Raw genomic sequence first — 17,940 nt, forward strand, 5'->3', positions numbered from 1 at the left:
AAAGTATATCAGACCAATTGAGTCTATGAATATTTTCTCAAACACCGTTTTACCATTTTCATTTACTATGAGTTGGATTACAAAAATCAGTCGGTTTGACAATAAACATTCTCGGTGCCCGTTTTTCAAAAAATAATAGATAAGAGTTAGATATCGGACCAAGCCCTAAAGCAGATTTCTGTAAAAAATTCGGAACACATTGTGAAGCTGCTTCAGTTTTTAAAAATGTAAACACAATTTAAAATCTCCCAATCCGAGATTCATACAACCTATTTTAGATATAAAAGTACTTGCATGTTTCTTTCCTTTGGTGATGATATTCAGAATTGTTAAAAAAAAAGCTTACTGAATAAACAAATTTAATTCCTAAAGGACTTCATTGTGAGGTCGATATCCGGATTTATTGTAGTCCACATTCAGGATCTTGAGCCCTATAAGAGTTTTTAAAATCCAACTAAGTGAGCTCCATTATTCCATAAAAAAAATTTAAACATAAAAGTTTTGAGTTGTATTTGATAATCTATCTGGAATACTTGCTACTGTCAATGTATACCAACACTTGGACAGCAACAGAGAAGAAATTACAGTAGCCCTACCCTGAATAGTTAATTTTCTCTGGGACCACATATTTAAAATATTGCGTATAGATGCAACTTTAGGTTCCCAAATCAAAGATTCACATAAGTTACCATTTGGACCCAAAAAAAAAACACACCGAGTACTAGAATAGACTCTTGCAATAATTTGACATTGAAAACGTCCGATTCTGCAGCTGACATCTGTCCACAACCAATACACAATAATTCAGACTTGTCTTACCTATTTATTTTTAGAAAAAAATAAACCTAAACGCCAGAAGCCCGGCCATATTTTTCAAAAACACTAAAAAGTCACCTGGTCAATGGAAGTTTTTGTTAGCCAGAGTCAGTGTAGAATCATCAGCATGCTGGAAAATTTTAGCAGACGTATTACTCATAGAATTGAAATGTTTAAATCATTAATTTTTAAGTATAGCTTGACCTAGGGGCTCTTACAAGTACATATAGTAATGCAGACAATGGACAAGCCTTGTCTTACAGTAATTCTTAATTGGGAAATATTTAGTAAGATGACCATTGCATTTCACACTGCTATAGATCCCATTGTAAAATATTTTAATCCACTTAATGAAAAAATTACAAAAGCCAAACTTCTCACCAACACTTTTGAAGAGATATGAATGGCTTACTCGATCGAACGCCTTTTTAACTGATCTATTTTCATGATTAGTCCTTCTAAATTATCAAATGGTAGCTAAATCTATTATGTCACGCACATTACTGATATTATCAGCGATATCGCGACCCATAATGCAACAGCTTTGAAAAGGCGAAACAATAGACGGTAAAAAAACCTTTTTTCAATCGAATAAAGACATTATTCGAGCTAAAATTGTATAGTCGACATTTAAAAGACTTATAGGTCTCCAATTTTTTAATGTTAGGACTTTCACATCTTTTTTTTATAAATTAGACTAATTACTCCCAAGCTTCATGGACCTTGACAGTTCCCCCCTTTCTTGAATTTCCCTATAACTCGCAAAAATAATTCTTTTGAAGTCGGACAAAAACTTACGATATAAAACTCCACGAACCATCTCTGGCCAGGACTTTTATTACTCGACATACCCTTTGAAAGCTAACTCAACGTCATGCACCTATGATACGAAAAGTGCTAAACACTTATTATCAAGGAGACTTTTTTGTCGAATTACATAAAAAAAAAAATCATCGGTTTTCATCAGCTTCAAACAGTTTTAGACACAAGAATACAGTTCATTGTAAATATTTATAAATCTCATCAATAAGTCATGGTTTGGTGGTTCCGAAGACAATTCACCATTTAACATTTTTAAGTAGCTTAATAGAATAAATTTTGTCTATATTTTTTCCAACTGCAGGACTATGTTAGGACGTACTGCGATCACTCTCTATAGCCCACTTAGCCTTTGACCGTAAAATTGACCCTTTACATTTTTCTTCCTCTAGGGCCTCTATTGAGACTTTACCATCGTGCATTTGTTGAATCACGCGGTAGCTGTGTACCAATACAGGGTTATGGGAGCCGGCTAACTTGGCAGATAGGTCACTAATTTTGTTTTTTTATCATAATAAACCTTTCGATTAAAAACTTTTTTCGATCTCTACCATACAAAACTGTGATACTTTTTTAATACGATACTTTAAATTATCCCACCATACCAAGATATCCTGCTCCAATAATTCTTCCTGCTCTGCATAGATATATAATATTTTTAATTTTTCAGTTAACATAGTCTTCTTGCAACAAAAAAGAGTTATTGAGTACAGCCCACATACCTGGTCCCTTTTTTACATTTTCAATATCCAAGAACAAGTTTGACAAATCCATGGTCACTAAAAGATGTGTCCGTGTAAAAAATATTTTGTACACAGCTCGTTAATGCTTTAATGATACAAGAAAAAATTGTCTATACGACTTTGGGATAACTTGCCATTCTCCTGATCTGTTTTCTAGAATATGTTGGACTTTCTTTGTTTCGTTTTCTCCACAGATCAACACACTTTATACGTATTAATTATTTCAAGCAGTACTTTTAACACCGTAAATCATTCAAATGTTGTGTAGCACCGGACCGGTCTATTTTTGCTAGAAGTGTTAAAGTCGCCTGCAATCATAACGTTATCATAACTGCCATCATGAATATAATTATTTATGAAAATTAAAAAATCAACTTTATCAGCTAAAACATTAGGAGCATAAACGTTAAATAATTTCAAAATTGTGCCTATCCATTTCTAATTGCTAAAAATGTAAAATCGTCCCTGACTTCCAAAAAAATTGAAACGATAATTACATGTTTTTTGCAAACTTTACTGCTTAAATCGAATTATATGCTACACCTTGCCGGCCATTATTACCATTTGAGTAAATACTACTACCATTCCATTTATCACGGACTTGAAAAAAAAATGTGCCTGTCCAAAAGGTTTCTTGTAAAAAAAACAATTGTTAACTATTTTCTTTTCTTCAAAATTGGAAAACACTTTTTTGTAATTTAAAAATATCACTTAGTCCATTACAGTTGAATGACACAAATTTTAACATGCAAATAAACAAAAATAACAGAAAAAGGAACCCTATTTTTGTTTAGATTTCTTTGATGAATCGGTTGTATATGACAATTTTAAATGGTTGCTTGCATACTGCTTTGTTTTTTTTTTTCTTTTTCTGTTTTTCACCTGTCGATGAAAACGAAATGTCCTCCATGTCAGACCCAACGATGAATCCTCACTTTTCTCTCCAAAACACCCCTTTAAGAGGTGTTTCAGTAATCGTCTGAGGGGAAGAGGGGCTTGCCACATCTGGCAACCCCCTTTCAGAATAAAACTATTATTTAAAAATCATCAAACAGTATTTACTAAAAATGTTTCGCCATGTTTATCTTCTTGCATTTTTTTAAAAATAGCTGCCTTCGTCATGAGCCGTCAACATCATTTGACGTCATCATCATCATTGTCACCTTCTTCCCCCTCCTTCCATAATTCGACCGTTATTGTCGTCGTCATCAATCGTAAAACTCATAACAGTAAAACCTCTTTGACAAATTTCAAGTCTTCAAAACCGAGCGTTCCCCATGGATTCTCCTCAAACAAACTACAGATCAAACTGACCACAATTAGGTATTTATTTTCCCATGCACGTGTCGTAGTATCGCACGGCATATCAAAATTCCCAATTTTCATACCTCGCACAGAGCACGAGAATGACTGTCCCCGACGCGTCCCCCGTAGAACGGCTCCATGTCCTTCATATTTTGATAGGCTACTACTTACACATGCAATCGGCACGGACTAATGAAAATTAGAAAAATAACAATTTCAAAAGTGACCCTGAATCATTACATTTGAAAATTTAATTCACTTATGGACAATTGAAAGAATGATCCAGTTGAAAGTGACACATGAAAATTTTCATTGATCGTGGTGTACAACCGGTACTATGCAGGATTCATCATTAAGCGTTCTATGGTGTAATGGTTTAGCACTCAGGACTTTGAATTCCTGCGATGCGCGTGCCGAGTTCAAAATCTCGGTAGAACCTATTTCAAACTACTGTTTTTATTAATATAGCCTTTTGCCTAACACTGCTCGCAATTTGATTTTTAAGAAATGCTTCATCATCCGATTAAAAGACCCATGATAGGCAGGAATAAGAAATGCTTAGAAAGGATACTACTAATCAAATACGATTTAACGCCTACCACTTGTAACTAGCTTTCGACCTCAACGTGCCCCTTCACTTCAACACCATTTACTAAAAATCCTGCGATTCCGAGTTCAAATCTCGGTAGACATACCTCAAATGATTTTTGAATCACCATAGGAAGGAACTTTTTATCCATTCCCGTACATTTTAATAAGAACATGTAAAGTGCAGTTTCTTATAAAATTTCTAATACTTAACACTTTTGACGAAATAAATTAAAACTTTCCGGATGATAAAAAATGCTGAGACCGAAATGTTTGCAGAAAGCTCCATTCCATCAGTTTTTAAATAACTTACTAACGCTTTTTAGAATATCTTCCAACAAGTTTACAATGCAACAATTTGGATTTTATAACACACAAAATGTTAATGAAACAAAATACTTTGGGCATTGAAGAGAAGATCAAAAATTCAAAACCGGAAGTCCAACATAAACGCCCATGTAGGGACTCGAACCCTAGACCCTCAGATTAAAAGTCTGATGCTCTACCGACTGAGCTACACGGGCTTCTTACATGATGCAACCAACGGAAATCGATTCACGTTTTCCTTTTCGGCCTAGTTACTGATTCAAAAACGTATTTATCCTAGTTGAAATATGTTTTCATACTTATTCTTTGAAATGTTTTCTAACACAAAAAGTATTTAAAGTTCATTTTTGTTTCTTTTAACCATACACGTATTATCATTTAGACATAATTCGATTCAATGTATACTCTCTATCATTTAGATGGTAAACAAATTTGGATGTATTAACATTCTGAGTATTTCGTCACTATATGCATCAACCAACTGACGAAAACAAACATGTCCCTATGAAAAAACACTATGAATACACACTATGAATACAACGATTTCGTCCGCGCATCGATCAGCTGATATCAAACATCACGCCACCTTCATAATTACCTCGCTCGAAAATAAAAAATAGTCCCCTACAATATTTTAATGTATACTCTTTTTGATTTGTGTTGTTTTGTTGATTCAGAATAAAACTAAGGATTACTGTAATAAATCAATCAAACTGATTTTAACTATGTTTCTTGTTTATCGTTTGTCATTTGCAAAAACTAGTCGACTGGAAGGCGGAAGCTTGAAAATTTGACGTTGTGGAACGAATTTGTCATCCAGCTGTTCCATTAATCTCGTTTCTCTTCGTATATGGGTGTCATAATTTAAAACATAATATAATAACCTTTCAATTATTTTTATTTTCATAAATTATTCTAATGTAAATATATGGATTGAATGTATTTTTCTAATTTTCATAGCGGCTATGAATAGCAGAAGCTATCTACATATCTTCCGAGAACGGCATATTTTGATAGCTTCTACTATTCACAGCCGCTATGAAAATTAGAAAAAATACATTCAATCCCTAATCATACATTGAAAACTCAAATTCACTTATGGACAGTTGAAAGAATTGATAGTTGAAAGTTGTGTGAAAATATTTCATTCATTTGGTGGTTTCCGAAGACAGGATTCATCATTAAGCGGTTCTATGGTGTAATGGTTAGCACTCAGGACTTTGAATCCTGCGATCCGAGTTCAAATCTCGGTAGAACCTATTTCAACCACTGTTTTTATTAATATTTTTACTGCCGAATCCTCGCATTTGATACTTAAGAAATGCTTAAAACGATTACCTATCACCTTTTCAGGATCAAATGTCTGATGATAACGGTAGCTTGTAACAAGCTTTCGCTAAGCGGTTCTATGGTGTAATGGTTAGCACTCAGGACTCTGAATCCTGCGATCCGAGTTCAAATCTCGGTAGAACCTTAAATGATTTTTGAATCACTCTTTTTATCCATTCAATTATTTTATAAGATGTAATGCTTATAAATTATTCTAATACTTACACTTTTGACAAAATAAATTAAAACAATTTCAGATGATAAAAAAGACTGAGACCGAAATGTTTTTCGCTGCAGAAAGCTCATATTCATCGTTTCTTAAATACTCATTCTAACGCTTGGAGGAATATCTTCCTACAAGGGCTTTCTTCCAAATGAACACAAAAAATGTTAATGGAAACAAAATATCTATGGGCATTGAAGAGAAGATCAAAATTCAAAACATAAACGCCCATGTAGGGACTCGAACCCTAGACCCTCAGATTAAAAGTCTGATGCTCTACCGACTGAGCTACACGGGCTTCTTACATGATGCAACCAACGGAAATCGATGTCACGTTTTCCTTTTCGGCCTAGTTAGCTAGATTCAATTAAACGTAGTTATCCTAGTTGATTTAATGTTTTCATACTTTATTTTCCTTAAGACACTGTTTTTCTAACACACAAAAAGTATTTTAAACTCATTTCTTTTTGAGTTTCGTTTAACCATACACGTATTATCCATTTAGACCATAATTTTACGATTCAATGTATACTCTATCATTTAGATGGTAAACAAATTTGGATCTGTAATTAACATTCTGAGTATATTCGTCACTATAAAAGAACATCAACCAACTGACGAAAACAAACACATGTCCCAATGAAAACACAATGACTACACTATGAATACAACGATTGTCGTGCCTCGATAGACAGCTGATATCAAACATCACGGCCACATTCATAACAATAAAAAAATAGTCCCCTACAATATTTTAATGTATACTGTTTGATGTGTTGTTTGTTGATTCAGAATAAACTAAGGATTACTGTAATAAATCAATCAAAACTGATTTTTAACTATGTTTCTTGTTTATCGTTTGTCATTTGCAAAAAAACTAGTCGACTGGAAGGCGGAGCTTGAAAATTTGACGTTGTGGAACGACTTTGTCATCCAGCTGTTCCATTAATCTCGTTTCTCTTCGTATATGGGTGTCATAATTTAAAAACATAATATAATAACCTTTCATTATTTTTATTTTCATAAATTATTCTAATGTAAATATATGGATTGAATGTATTTTTCTAATTTTCATAGCGGCTATGAATAGCAGAAGCTATCCACATTCTTCGAGAACGCTGCATATTTTGATAGCTCTTCTACTATTCACAGCCGCTATGAAAATTAGAAAAATACATTCAATCCCTAATCATACATTGAAAACTCAAATTCCACTTCACTTATGGACAGTTGAAAAGAATTGATAGTTGAAAGTTGTGTGAAAATATTTCATTCATTTGGTGGTTCCGAAGACAGGATTCATCATTAAGCGGTTCTATGGTGTAATGGTTAGCACTCAGGACTTTGAATCCTGCGATCGACGAGTTCAAAATCTCGGTAGAAAACCTATTACAACCATACGGTTTTTATTAATATTTTTACTGCCGAATCCTCCGCATTTGGATACTTAAGAAATGCTTAAAAACGATTACCTAAAATCACCATTTCAGGATCACATGTCTGATGATAACTGGTAGCTTTGTAACAAGCTTTCGCTAAGTCGGATTCTATGGGTGTAATGGTTAGCATCAGGACTCGATCCTGCGATCCGAGTTCAAATCTCGGTAGAACCTTAAATGATTTTTGAATCACTCTTTTTATCCATTCAATTAATTTTATAAGATGTAATGCTTAATAAATTATTCTAATACTAACACTTTTGACAAAATAAATTAAAACAATTTCAGATGATAAAAAAGACTTGAGACCGAAATGTTTGCAGAAAAGCTCATATTCATCGTTTCTTAAATACTCATTCTAACGCTTGGAGGAATATCTTCCTACAAGGGCTTTCTTCCAAATGAACACAAAAAATGTTAATGGAAACAAAATATCTATGGGCATTGAAGAGAAGATCAAAATTCAAAAACATAAACGCCCATGTAGGGACTCGAACCCTAGACCCTCAGATTAAAAGTCTGATGCTCTACCGACTGAGCTACACGGGCTTCTTACATGATGCAACCAACGGAAATCGATTCACGTTTTCCTTTTTCGGCCTAGTTACTGATTCAAAAACGTATTTATCCTAGTTGAATATGTTTTCATACTTATTCTTTGAAATGTTTTCTAACACACAAAAGTATTTAAAGTTCATTTTTTGTTTCTTTTAACCATACACGTATTATCATTTAGACATAATTCGATTCAATGTATACTCTATCATTTAGATGGTAAACAAATTTGGATGTATTAACATTCTGAGTATTTCGTCACTATATGCATCAACCAACTGACGAAAACAAACATGTCCCTATGAAAAAAACACTATGAATACACTATGAATACAACGATTGTCGTGCATCGATCAGCTGATATCAAACATCACGCCACCTTCATATCAATAAAAAAATAGTCCCCCTACAATATTTTAATGTATACTCTTTGATGTGTTGTTTGTTGATTCAGAATAAACTAAGGATTACTGTAATAAATCAATCAAACTGATTTTAACTATGTTTCTTGTTTAATCGTTTGTCATTTGCAAAAACTAGTCGACTGGAAGGCGGAAGCTTGAAAATTTGACGTTGTGGAACGACTTTGTCATCCAGCTGTTCCATTAATCTCGTTTCTCTTCGTATATGGGTGTCATAATTTTAAAACATAATATAATAACCTTTCAATTATTTTTATTTTCATAAATTATTCTAATGTAAATATATGGATTGAATGTATTTTTCTAATTTTCATAGCGGCTATGAATAGCAGAAGCTATCCACATATCTTCCGAGAACGGCATATTTTGATAGCTTCTACTATTCACAGCCGCTATGAAAATTAGAAAAAATACATTCAATCCCTAATCATACATTGAAAACTCAAATTCACTTATGGACAGTTGAAAGAATTGATAGTTGAAAGTTGTGTGGCTATTTCATTCATTTGGTGGTTCCGAAGACAGGATTCATCATTAAGCGGTTCTATGGTGTAATGGTTAGCACTCAGGACTTTGAATCCTGCGATCCGAGTTCAAATCTCGGTAGAACCTATTTCAACCACTGTTTTTTATTAATATTTTTACTGCCGAATCCTCGCATTTGATACTTAAGAAATGCTTAAACAACGATTACCTATCACCTTTTCAGGATCAAATGTTCTGATGATAACGTAGCTTGTAACAATGCTTTCGCTAAGCGGTTCTATGGTGTAATTGGTTAGCACTGGACTCTGTAATCCGGGTGCGATCCGAATTCATTTACAGTGTATTTCAACCTAGCGTTTTTATTAATATTTTGAATCCTCGCATTTGATACTTAAGAAATGCTTTAAAACGATTACCTATCTTTCTGCTTTTTATTTTGCAGGATCAAATTCAAAGAGCTTATTTCTTTCGCTTAACAAGCTTTCGCCTAAGCGGTTACTATGTGTAATGGTGTAACTTTCAGGACTCTGAATCCTGCGATCCGAGTTCAAATCTCGGTAGAACCTTAAATGATTTTTGAATCACTCTTTTTATCCATTCAATTATTTTATAAGATGTAATGCTTTATAAATTATTCTAATACTTACACTTTTGACTGAAAACTAAATTAAAACAATTTCAGATGATAAAAAAAGACTGAGACCGAAATGTTTGCAGAAAGCTCATATTCATCGTTTCTTAAATACTCATTCTAACGCTTGGAGGAATATCTTCCTACAAGGGCTTTCTTCCAAAGAGAAGAACACAAAAAAATGTTAATGGAAAACAAAATATCTATGGGCATTGAAGAGAAGATCAAAATTTCAAAATCACGTTAACGCCCGGGCCGTTCGGGATCGAACAAACGTATGTAATTGCAACGATTTCTCTAACAAGTCTGTGTCTCTGGAACACGTTTTCTTAAGGGTTCATTTTTGTTTTTTTGATACACGGGACTTGAACGATTCAGTAACCAATGTAAACAAATTAGTTGAACATCTTCACGTTTTCCCTCCCGACTGATGACAAGGCTGTGAACGAACAAATTACGGCTGTTTGAATCAGTATGAATCAACGATTAACTGCTATTGTCTAAATGGTAAAATTTGATTTTCACCTACTCAACGTATTTCAATGTATACTGAGGACCTACATTGTTGAATCGATTTACGAAATATTTTGCATTTATTGTAATTAATCCATAGGGACATGTTTGTTTTCATTTGCAAAAAAGCTCATTGGTTGATGCATATGGACGAAATATCAAATGTTAATACATCCAAATTTGTTTACCATCTAAATGATAGAGTACATTGAATCGAATTATGTCTAAATGATAATACGTGTATGGTTAAAAGAAACAAAAAATGAACTTTAAATACTTTTGTGTGTTAGAAAACATTCAAAGAATAAGTATGAAAACATATTCAACTAGGAATAATAGATACGTTTTTGAATCAGTAACTAGGCCGAAAAGGAAAACGTGAATCGATTTTTTAGGAAATGGGAAACGATAATGGTTTGCATCATGTAAGAAGCCCGTGTAGCTCAGTCGGTAGAGCATCAGACTTTTAATCTGAGGGTCTAGGGTTCGAGTCCCTACATGGGCGTTTATTATTGTTACTTGAATTTTTAGATCTTCTCTTCAATTTTGATCTTCTCTTCAAATGCCCATAGATATTTTGTTTCCATTAACATTTTTTGTGTTCATTTGGAAAGAAAGCCCTTGTAGGAAGATATTCCTCCAAGCGTTAGAATGAGTATTTAAGAAACGATGAATATGAGCTTTCTGCAAACATTTCGGTCTCAGTCTTTTTTATCATCTGAAATTGTTTTAATTTATTTCGTCAAAAGTGTAAGTATTAGAATAATTTTATAAGCATTACATCTTATAAAATAATTGAATGGATAAAAAGAGTGATTCAAAAATCATTTAAGGTTTCTACCGAGATTTGAACTCGGATCGCAGGATTCAGAGTCCTGAGTGCTAACCATTACACCATAGAACCGCTTAGCGAAAGCTTGTTACAAGCTACCGTTATCATCAGACATTTGATCCTGAAAAGGTGATAGGTAATCGTTTTAAGCGTTTTTTAAGCATTTCTTAAGTATCAAATGCGAGGATTCGGCAGTAAAAAATATTAATAAAAACAGTGGTTGAAATAGGTTTCTACCGAGATTTGAACTCGGATCGCAGGATTCAAAGTCCTGAGTGCTAACCATTACACCATAGAACCGCTTAATATGAATCCTCTAAAGCCACCAAATGAAACTCGAGATCGCAGGATTCAAAGTCCAAATGAGAATAAAAAATATTAATAACATTTTAAACTACCGAATTTGAACTCGGGATCGCAGGATTCAAAGTCTGAGTCAATAGAACCGCTTAATGATCAACTGTCCGGAACCACCAAATGAATGAAATTTTTCACACAACTTTCAACTATCAATTCTTTCAACTGTCCATAAGTGAATTTGAGTTTTCAATGGATGATTAGGGATTGAATGTATTTTTCTAATTTTCATAGCGGCTGTGAATAGTAGAAGCTATCAAAATATGCCGTTCTCGGAAGATATGTGGATAGCTTCTGCTATTCATAGCCGCTATGAAAATTAGAAAAATACATTCAATCCATATATTTACATTAGAATAATTTATGAAAATAAAAATTATTGAAAGGTTATTATATTATATTTAAAATTATGACACCCATATACGAAGAGAAACGAGATTAATGGAACAGCTGGATGACAAAGTCGTTCCACAACGTCAAATTTTCAAGCTTCCGCCTTCCAGTCGACTAGTTTTTTTAGCAAATGACAAACGATAAACAAGAAACATAGTTAAAATCAGTTTGATTGATTTATTACAGTAATCCTTAGTTTATTCTGAATCAACAAACAACACATCAAAGAGTATACATTAAAATATTGTAGGGGGACTATTTTTTATTGATATGAAGGTGGCGTGATGTTTGATATCAGCTGATCGATGCACGACAATCGTTGTATTCATAGTGTATTCATAGTGTTTTCATAGGGACATGTTTGTTTTCGTCAGTTGGTTGATGCATATAGTGACGAAATACTCAGAATGTTAATACATCCAAATTTGTTTACCATCTAAATGATAGAGTATACATTGAATCGAATTATGTCTAAATGATAATACGTGTATGGTTAAAAGAAACAAAAAATGAACTTTAAATACTTTTGTGTGTTAGAAAACATTTCAAAGAATAAGTATGAAAACATATTCAACTAGGATAAATACGTTTTTGAATCAGTAACTAGGCCGAAAAGGAAAACGTGAATCGATTTCCGTTGGTTGCATCATGTAAGAAGCCCGTGTAGCTCAGTCGGTAGAGCATCAGACTTTTAATCTGAGGGTCTAGGGTTCGAGTCCCTACATGGGCGTTTATGTTTTGAATTTTGATCTTCTCTTCAATGCCCATAGATATTTTGTTTCCATTAACATTTTTTGTGTTTCATTTGGAAGAAAGCCCTTGTAGGAAGATATTCCTCCAAGCGTTAGAATGAGTATTTAAGAAACGATGAATATGAGCTTTCTGCAAACATTTCGGTCTCAGTCTTTTTTATCATCTGAAATTGTTTTAATTTATTTCGTCAAAAGTGTAAGTATTAGAATAATTTATAAGCATTACATCTTATAAAAAAATAATTGAATGGATAAAAAGAGTGATTCAAAAATCATTTAAGGTTCTACCGAGATTTGAACTCGGATCGCAGGATTCAGAGTCCTGAGTGCTAACCATTACACCATAGAACCGCTTAGCGAAAGCTTGTTACAAGCTACCGTTATCATCAGACATTTGATCCTGAAAAGGTGATAGGTAATCGTTTTAAGCATTTCTTAAGTATCAAATGCGAGGATTCGGCAGTAAAAATATTAATAAAAACAGTGGTTGAAATAGGTTCTACCGAGATTTGAACTCGGATCGCAGGATTCAAAGTCCTGAGTGCTAACCATTACACCATAGAACCGCTTAATGATGAATCCTGTCTTCGGAACCACCAAATGAATGAAATATTTTCACACAACTTTCAACTATCAATTCTTTCAACTGTCCATAAGTGAATTTGAGTTTTCAATGTATGATTAGGGATTGAATGTATTATTTTTCTAATTTTCATAGCGGCTGTGAATAGTAGAAGCTATCAAAATATGCCGTTCTCGGAAGATATGTGGATAGCTTCTGCTATTCATAGCCGCTATGAAAATTCGAAAAATACATTCAACCCATATATTTACATTAGAATAATTTATGAAAATTAAAAAAAAATATTGAAAGGTTATTATATTATATTTAAAATTATGACACCCATATACGAAGAGAAACGAGATTAATGGAACAGCTGGATGACAAAGTCGTTCCACAACGTCAAATTTTCAAGCTTCCGCCTTCCAGTCGACTAGTTTTTGCAAATGACAAACGATAAACAAGAAACATAGTTAAAATCAGTTTGATTGATTTATTACAGTAATCCTTAGTTTATTCTGAATCAACAAACAACACATCAAAGAGTATACATTAAAATATTGTAGGGGACTATTTTTTATTGATATGAAGGTGGCGTGATGTTTGATATCAGCTGATCGATGCACGAGAATCGTTGTATTCATAGTGTATTCATAGTATTTTCATAGGGACATGTTTGTTTTCGTCAGTTGGTTGATGCATATAGTGACGAAATACTCAGAATGTTAATACATCCAAATTTGTTTACCATCTAAATGATAGAGTATACATTGAATCGAATTATGTCTAAATGATAATACGTGTATGGTTAAAAGAAACAAAAATGAACTTTAAATACTTTTGTGTGTTAGAAAACATTTCAAAGAATAAGTATGAAAACATATTCAACTAGGATAAATACGTTTTTGAATCAGTAACTAGGCCGAAAAAAAAGGAAAACGTGAATCGATTTCCGTTGGTTGCATCATGTAAGAAGCCCGTGTAGCTCAGTCGGTAGAGCATCAGACTTTTAATCTGAGGGGTTCTAGGGTTCGAGTCCCTACATGGGCGTTTATGTTTTGAATTTTTGATCTTCTCTTCAATGCCCATAGATATTTTGTTTCCATTAACATTTTTTGTGTTCATTTGGAAAGAAAGCCCTTGTAGGAAGATATTCCTCCAAGCGTTAGAATGAGTATTTAAGAAACGATGAATATGAGCTTTCTGCAAACATTTCGGTCTCAGTCTTTTTTATCATCTGAAATTGTTTTAATTTATTTCGTCAAAAGTGTAAGTATTAGAATAATTTATAAGCATTACATCTTATAAAAATAATTGAATGGATAAAAAGAGTGATTCAAAAATCATTTAAGGTTCTACCGAGATTTGAACTCGGATCGCAGGATTCAGAGTCCTGAGTGCTAACCATTACACCATAGAACCGCTTAGCGAAAGCTTGTTACAAGCTACCCGTTATCATCAGACATTTGATCCTGAAAAGTGTGATAGGTAATCGTTTTAAGCATTTCTTAAGTATCAAATGCGAGGATTCGGCAGTAAAAATATTAATAAAAACAGTGGTTGAAATAGGTTCTACCGAGATTTGAACTCGGATCGCAGGATTCAAAGTCCTGAGTGCTAACCATTACACCATAGAACCGCTCAATGATGAATTCTGTCTTCGGAACCACCAAATGAATGAAATATTTTCACACAACTTTCAACTATCAATTCTTTTCAACTGTCCATAAGTGAATTTGAGTTTTCAATGTATGATTAGGGATTGAATGTATTTTTTCTAATTTTCATAGCGGCTGTGAATAGTAGAAGCTATCAAAATATGCCGTTCTCGGAAGATATGTAGATAGCTTCTGCTATTCATAGCCGCTATGAAAATTAGAAAAATACATTCAATCCATATATTTACATTAGAATAATTTATGAAAATAAAAATAATTGAAAGGTTATTATATTATGTTTTAAATTATGACACCCATATACGAAGAGAAACGAGATTAATGGAACAGCTGGATGACAAATTCGTTCCACAACGTCAAATTTTCAAGCTTCCGCCTTCCAGTCGACTAGTTTTTGCAAAATGACAAACGATAAACAAGAAACATAGTTAAAATCAGTTTGATTGATTTATTACAGTAATCCTTAGTTTATTCTGAATCAACAAACAACAATTATCAAAGAGTATACATTAAAATATTGTAGGGGGGACTATTTTTTATTGATATGAAGGTGGCCCATGTGATGTTTGATATCAGCTGATCGATGCACGAGGAATCGTTGTATTCATAGTGTATTTAAACATAGTATTTTCATAGGGACATGTTTGTTTTTCGTCAGTTGGTTGATGCAATAAGTGACGAAATACTCAGAATGTTAATACATATCCAAATTTGTTTACCATCTAAATGATAGAGTATACATTGAATCGAATTATTCATCTAAATGATGAATACGTGTGTATGGTTAAAGATGAAACAAAAATTGAACTTTAAATACTTTTGTGTGTTAGAAAAACATTTCAAAGAATAAGTATGAAAATATATTCAACTAGGATAAATACGTTTTTGAATCAGTAACTAGGCCGAAAAAAAAACGTGAATCGATTTCCGTTGGTTGCATCATGTAAGAAGCCCGTGTAGCTCAGTCGGTAGAGCATATAGACTTTTAATCTGAGGGTCTAGGGTTCGAGTCCCTACACATAGGTTGGTACTTCCGGTTTAGGATGTTGAATTGGCGATTTCGTCTCACAAAGTTTCATCGTAAGTCAATTTACGTTTGGGTATTAATCCAAATAAATTTTTTGTATTAACATATACAAAGTGCTTTCGTATAAAACTGTGTAAATGCTAATTCCTGTGGCTGGTGCTCTAGCTTTTTGAGCCATTTTATTGATGGACTCGGCCGGATTTCGCGGCCAAAATGGCCGCACGAAATTTTACAAGAAGGACTGCACGTACTTGGTGAATGTACGGATCAATAAATCAGTTTTAATGGAACATTATTCGAGCAATTGATTCGAAAGAATTTATGAACTCGGATGTGTCCATATTCAATGCAGAAGGAGGTGCTCGTATGAAGGACATGAATGGAATGGCTAGCGGGACAATTTTTATTAAATGGTGTTGAAGTGAAAGGGGCGTACGTGTTAAGGTCACAGAATTTAAAATCGTTTGGCATTTAGTAGTATCCTATGCATATTCCTGCCTATATTTCGGATGATGAAATAAAAAAACAAATTGTTGCAGTTAGGAGTGACTGTGCATTCTCCGATCAAACGTAGATGCTATCCGGATTACCGACATAGCGGACGGCACGCGCATCGGCGTGAAGGTCAAACTACCCCCCGGCTTGCCAAAGCTCACTTCCATATACTGTGAGAATTGAGAATGCATATTACCGAGTTGTACATAACGACAAAAGAGAATGTGCACTAATGTGTAATTCTTGCTGGATCATGTGTTTAGGGATTGTCTTTCGGAGTTTAAATGCTTCAAAAATGTAAAGGACAGGGTCACTTTGCGAGAAATTGTACGACCCCACCCTGTACTCGGTGTGGGCATAGTCCGTGCCGATTGCATGTGTATACATGTCGCCTGTCAACGTAGACGAGAGACATGGAGAGTTCTAGGGACAGTCATTCACGTGCATCTGTGCGAGGTATGTGGGAAATTTGAATGCCGGTGCGATGACGACACGTGCAAGGCTTGGTTCAGTTTATCTGTGTTTGTGTTGATAATTTGAGTCCAGCGCGTGGGGAACGATGGTGGTGTTGATGAGGTTGACGATGATGACACGACGACAATAACGTCAATAATGGATGGAGGAGGGGGAAGCAGGTGATGATGATGATGACGATGATGTTGACGGCGATGACGATGTTTCATGGCAGCTATGAGGGAAAAATGCAAGAAGATAAAGATGGCGAGAACATTTTGGTAGTAGATACTGGATATTTAAATAATAGTGAAGAGAACATGGGAAGAGGGGGTTGCCAGATGTGGCAAGCCCCTCTTCCCCTCAGACGATTACTGAAACACCTCTTAAAGGGGTGGGTTGTTTTTGGGAGAAAAGTGAGGATTCGGTTGGGTCTGACATGGAGGACAGTTCGTTCATCCAGGTGAAAAACACAAAAAAGAAAAACAAAGCAGCAATTCATAAAATTGTCATATACAACCGATTCATCAAAGAAATCTAAACAAAAATAGGGTCCTTTTTGTGTTTGTTTTTACGTTATTTTGCATGTTAAAATTTGTGTCATTCAACTGTAATGGACTAAGTGATATTTTTAAATTACAAAAAGTGTTTTTCCAATTTTGAAGAAAAGAAAAATAGACATTGTTTTTTTTACAAAAGAAACCTTTTGGACAGGCACATTTATTTATCAAGTCCGTGATAAATGGAATGGTAGTGTATTCTACTCAAATGGTAATAATGGCCGGCAAGGTGTAGCTATATTATTAAGCAGTAAATTTCAAAAATACATGTAATATCGTTTCAAATTTTGGAAGTCAAGGACGATTTTTACATTTGCAATTAGAAATGGATAACAATACATTGAATTTATTTAACGTTTATGCTCCTAATGTTTTAGCTGATAAAGTTATAGATTTTTTTTAATTTCATAAATATTATATATTCATGATGGCAGTTATGATAACGTTATGATTGCAGGCGACTTTAACACTACTCTAGCAAAAATAGATCCGGTCCGGTGCTACACAACATTTTGAATGATTTAGGTGTTAAAAGTCTGCTTGAAATAATTAATACGTATAAAAAGTAGTTGATCTGTGGAGAAAACGAAACAAAGAAAGTCCAACATATTCTAGAAAACAGATCAGGAATGGCAAG

The 17,940-nt window shown here is 33.9% G+C and overlaps 12 non-coding genes across 12 annotated transcripts; 5 read left to right on the forward strand and 7 right to left on the reverse strand.

Moving 5' to 3' along the window:
* Positions 1-4,722: 4,722 nt before the first annotated feature.
* Trnak-uuu (transfer RNA lysine (anticodon UUU)) lies at positions 4,723-4,795 on the reverse strand. The gene has a single exon. It is a non-coding gene; the product is annotated as a tRNA-Lys (tRNA).
* A 990-nt stretch (positions 4,796-5,785) lies between these two features.
* On the forward strand, positions 5,786-5,857 carry Trnaq-uug (transfer RNA glutamine (anticodon UUG)). Its single transcript has one exon. It is a non-coding gene; the product is annotated as a tRNA-Gln (tRNA).
* A 143-nt stretch (positions 5,858-6,000) lies between these two features.
* Positions 6,001-6,072, forward strand: Trnaq-cug (transfer RNA glutamine (anticodon CUG)). The gene has a single exon. It is a non-coding gene; the product is annotated as a tRNA-Gln (tRNA).
* Positions 6,073-6,375: 303 nt separating this feature from the next.
* Trnak-uuu (transfer RNA lysine (anticodon UUU)) lies at positions 6,376-6,448 on the reverse strand. Its single transcript has one exon. It is a non-coding gene; the product is annotated as a tRNA-Lys (tRNA).
* A 1,617-nt stretch (positions 6,449-8,065) lies between these two features.
* Trnak-uuu (transfer RNA lysine (anticodon UUU)) lies at positions 8,066-8,138 on the reverse strand. The gene has a single exon. It is a non-coding gene; the product is annotated as a tRNA-Lys (tRNA).
* A 968-nt stretch (positions 8,139-9,106) lies between these two features.
* Positions 9,107-9,178, forward strand: Trnaq-uug (transfer RNA glutamine (anticodon UUG)). The gene has a single exon. It is a non-coding gene; the product is annotated as a tRNA-Gln (tRNA).
* A 1,450-nt stretch (positions 9,179-10,628) lies between these two features.
* Positions 10,629-10,701, forward strand: Trnak-uuu (transfer RNA lysine (anticodon UUU)). Its single transcript has one exon. It is a non-coding gene; the product is annotated as a tRNA-Lys (tRNA).
* Positions 10,702-12,435: 1,734 nt separating this feature from the next.
* Trnak-uuu (transfer RNA lysine (anticodon UUU)) lies at positions 12,436-12,508 on the forward strand. Its single transcript has one exon. It is a non-coding gene; the product is annotated as a tRNA-Lys (tRNA).
* Positions 12,509-12,809: 301 nt separating this feature from the next.
* Trnaq-cug (transfer RNA glutamine (anticodon CUG)) lies at positions 12,810-12,881 on the reverse strand. Its single transcript has one exon. It is a non-coding gene; the product is annotated as a tRNA-Gln (tRNA).
* A 143-nt stretch (positions 12,882-13,024) lies between these two features.
* On the reverse strand, positions 13,025-13,096 carry Trnaq-uug (transfer RNA glutamine (anticodon UUG)). Its single transcript has one exon. It is a non-coding gene; the product is annotated as a tRNA-Gln (tRNA).
* A 1,346-nt stretch (positions 13,097-14,442) lies between these two features.
* Positions 14,443-14,514, reverse strand: Trnaq-cug (transfer RNA glutamine (anticodon CUG)). Its single transcript has one exon. It is a non-coding gene; the product is annotated as a tRNA-Gln (tRNA).
* Positions 14,515-14,659: 145 nt separating this feature from the next.
* Positions 14,660-14,731, reverse strand: Trnaq-uug (transfer RNA glutamine (anticodon UUG)). The gene has a single exon. It is a non-coding gene; the product is annotated as a tRNA-Gln (tRNA).
* Between the last annotated feature and the right edge of the window lie 3,209 nt (positions 14,732-17,940).

This window comes from Argopecten irradians, unplaced genomic scaffold, assembly GCF_041381155.1.
Source record: "Argopecten irradians isolate NY unplaced genomic scaffold, Ai_NY scaffold_0561, whole genome shotgun sequence".
Taxonomy (NCBI): domain Eukaryota; kingdom Metazoa; phylum Mollusca; class Bivalvia; order Pectinida; family Pectinidae; genus Argopecten; species Argopecten irradians.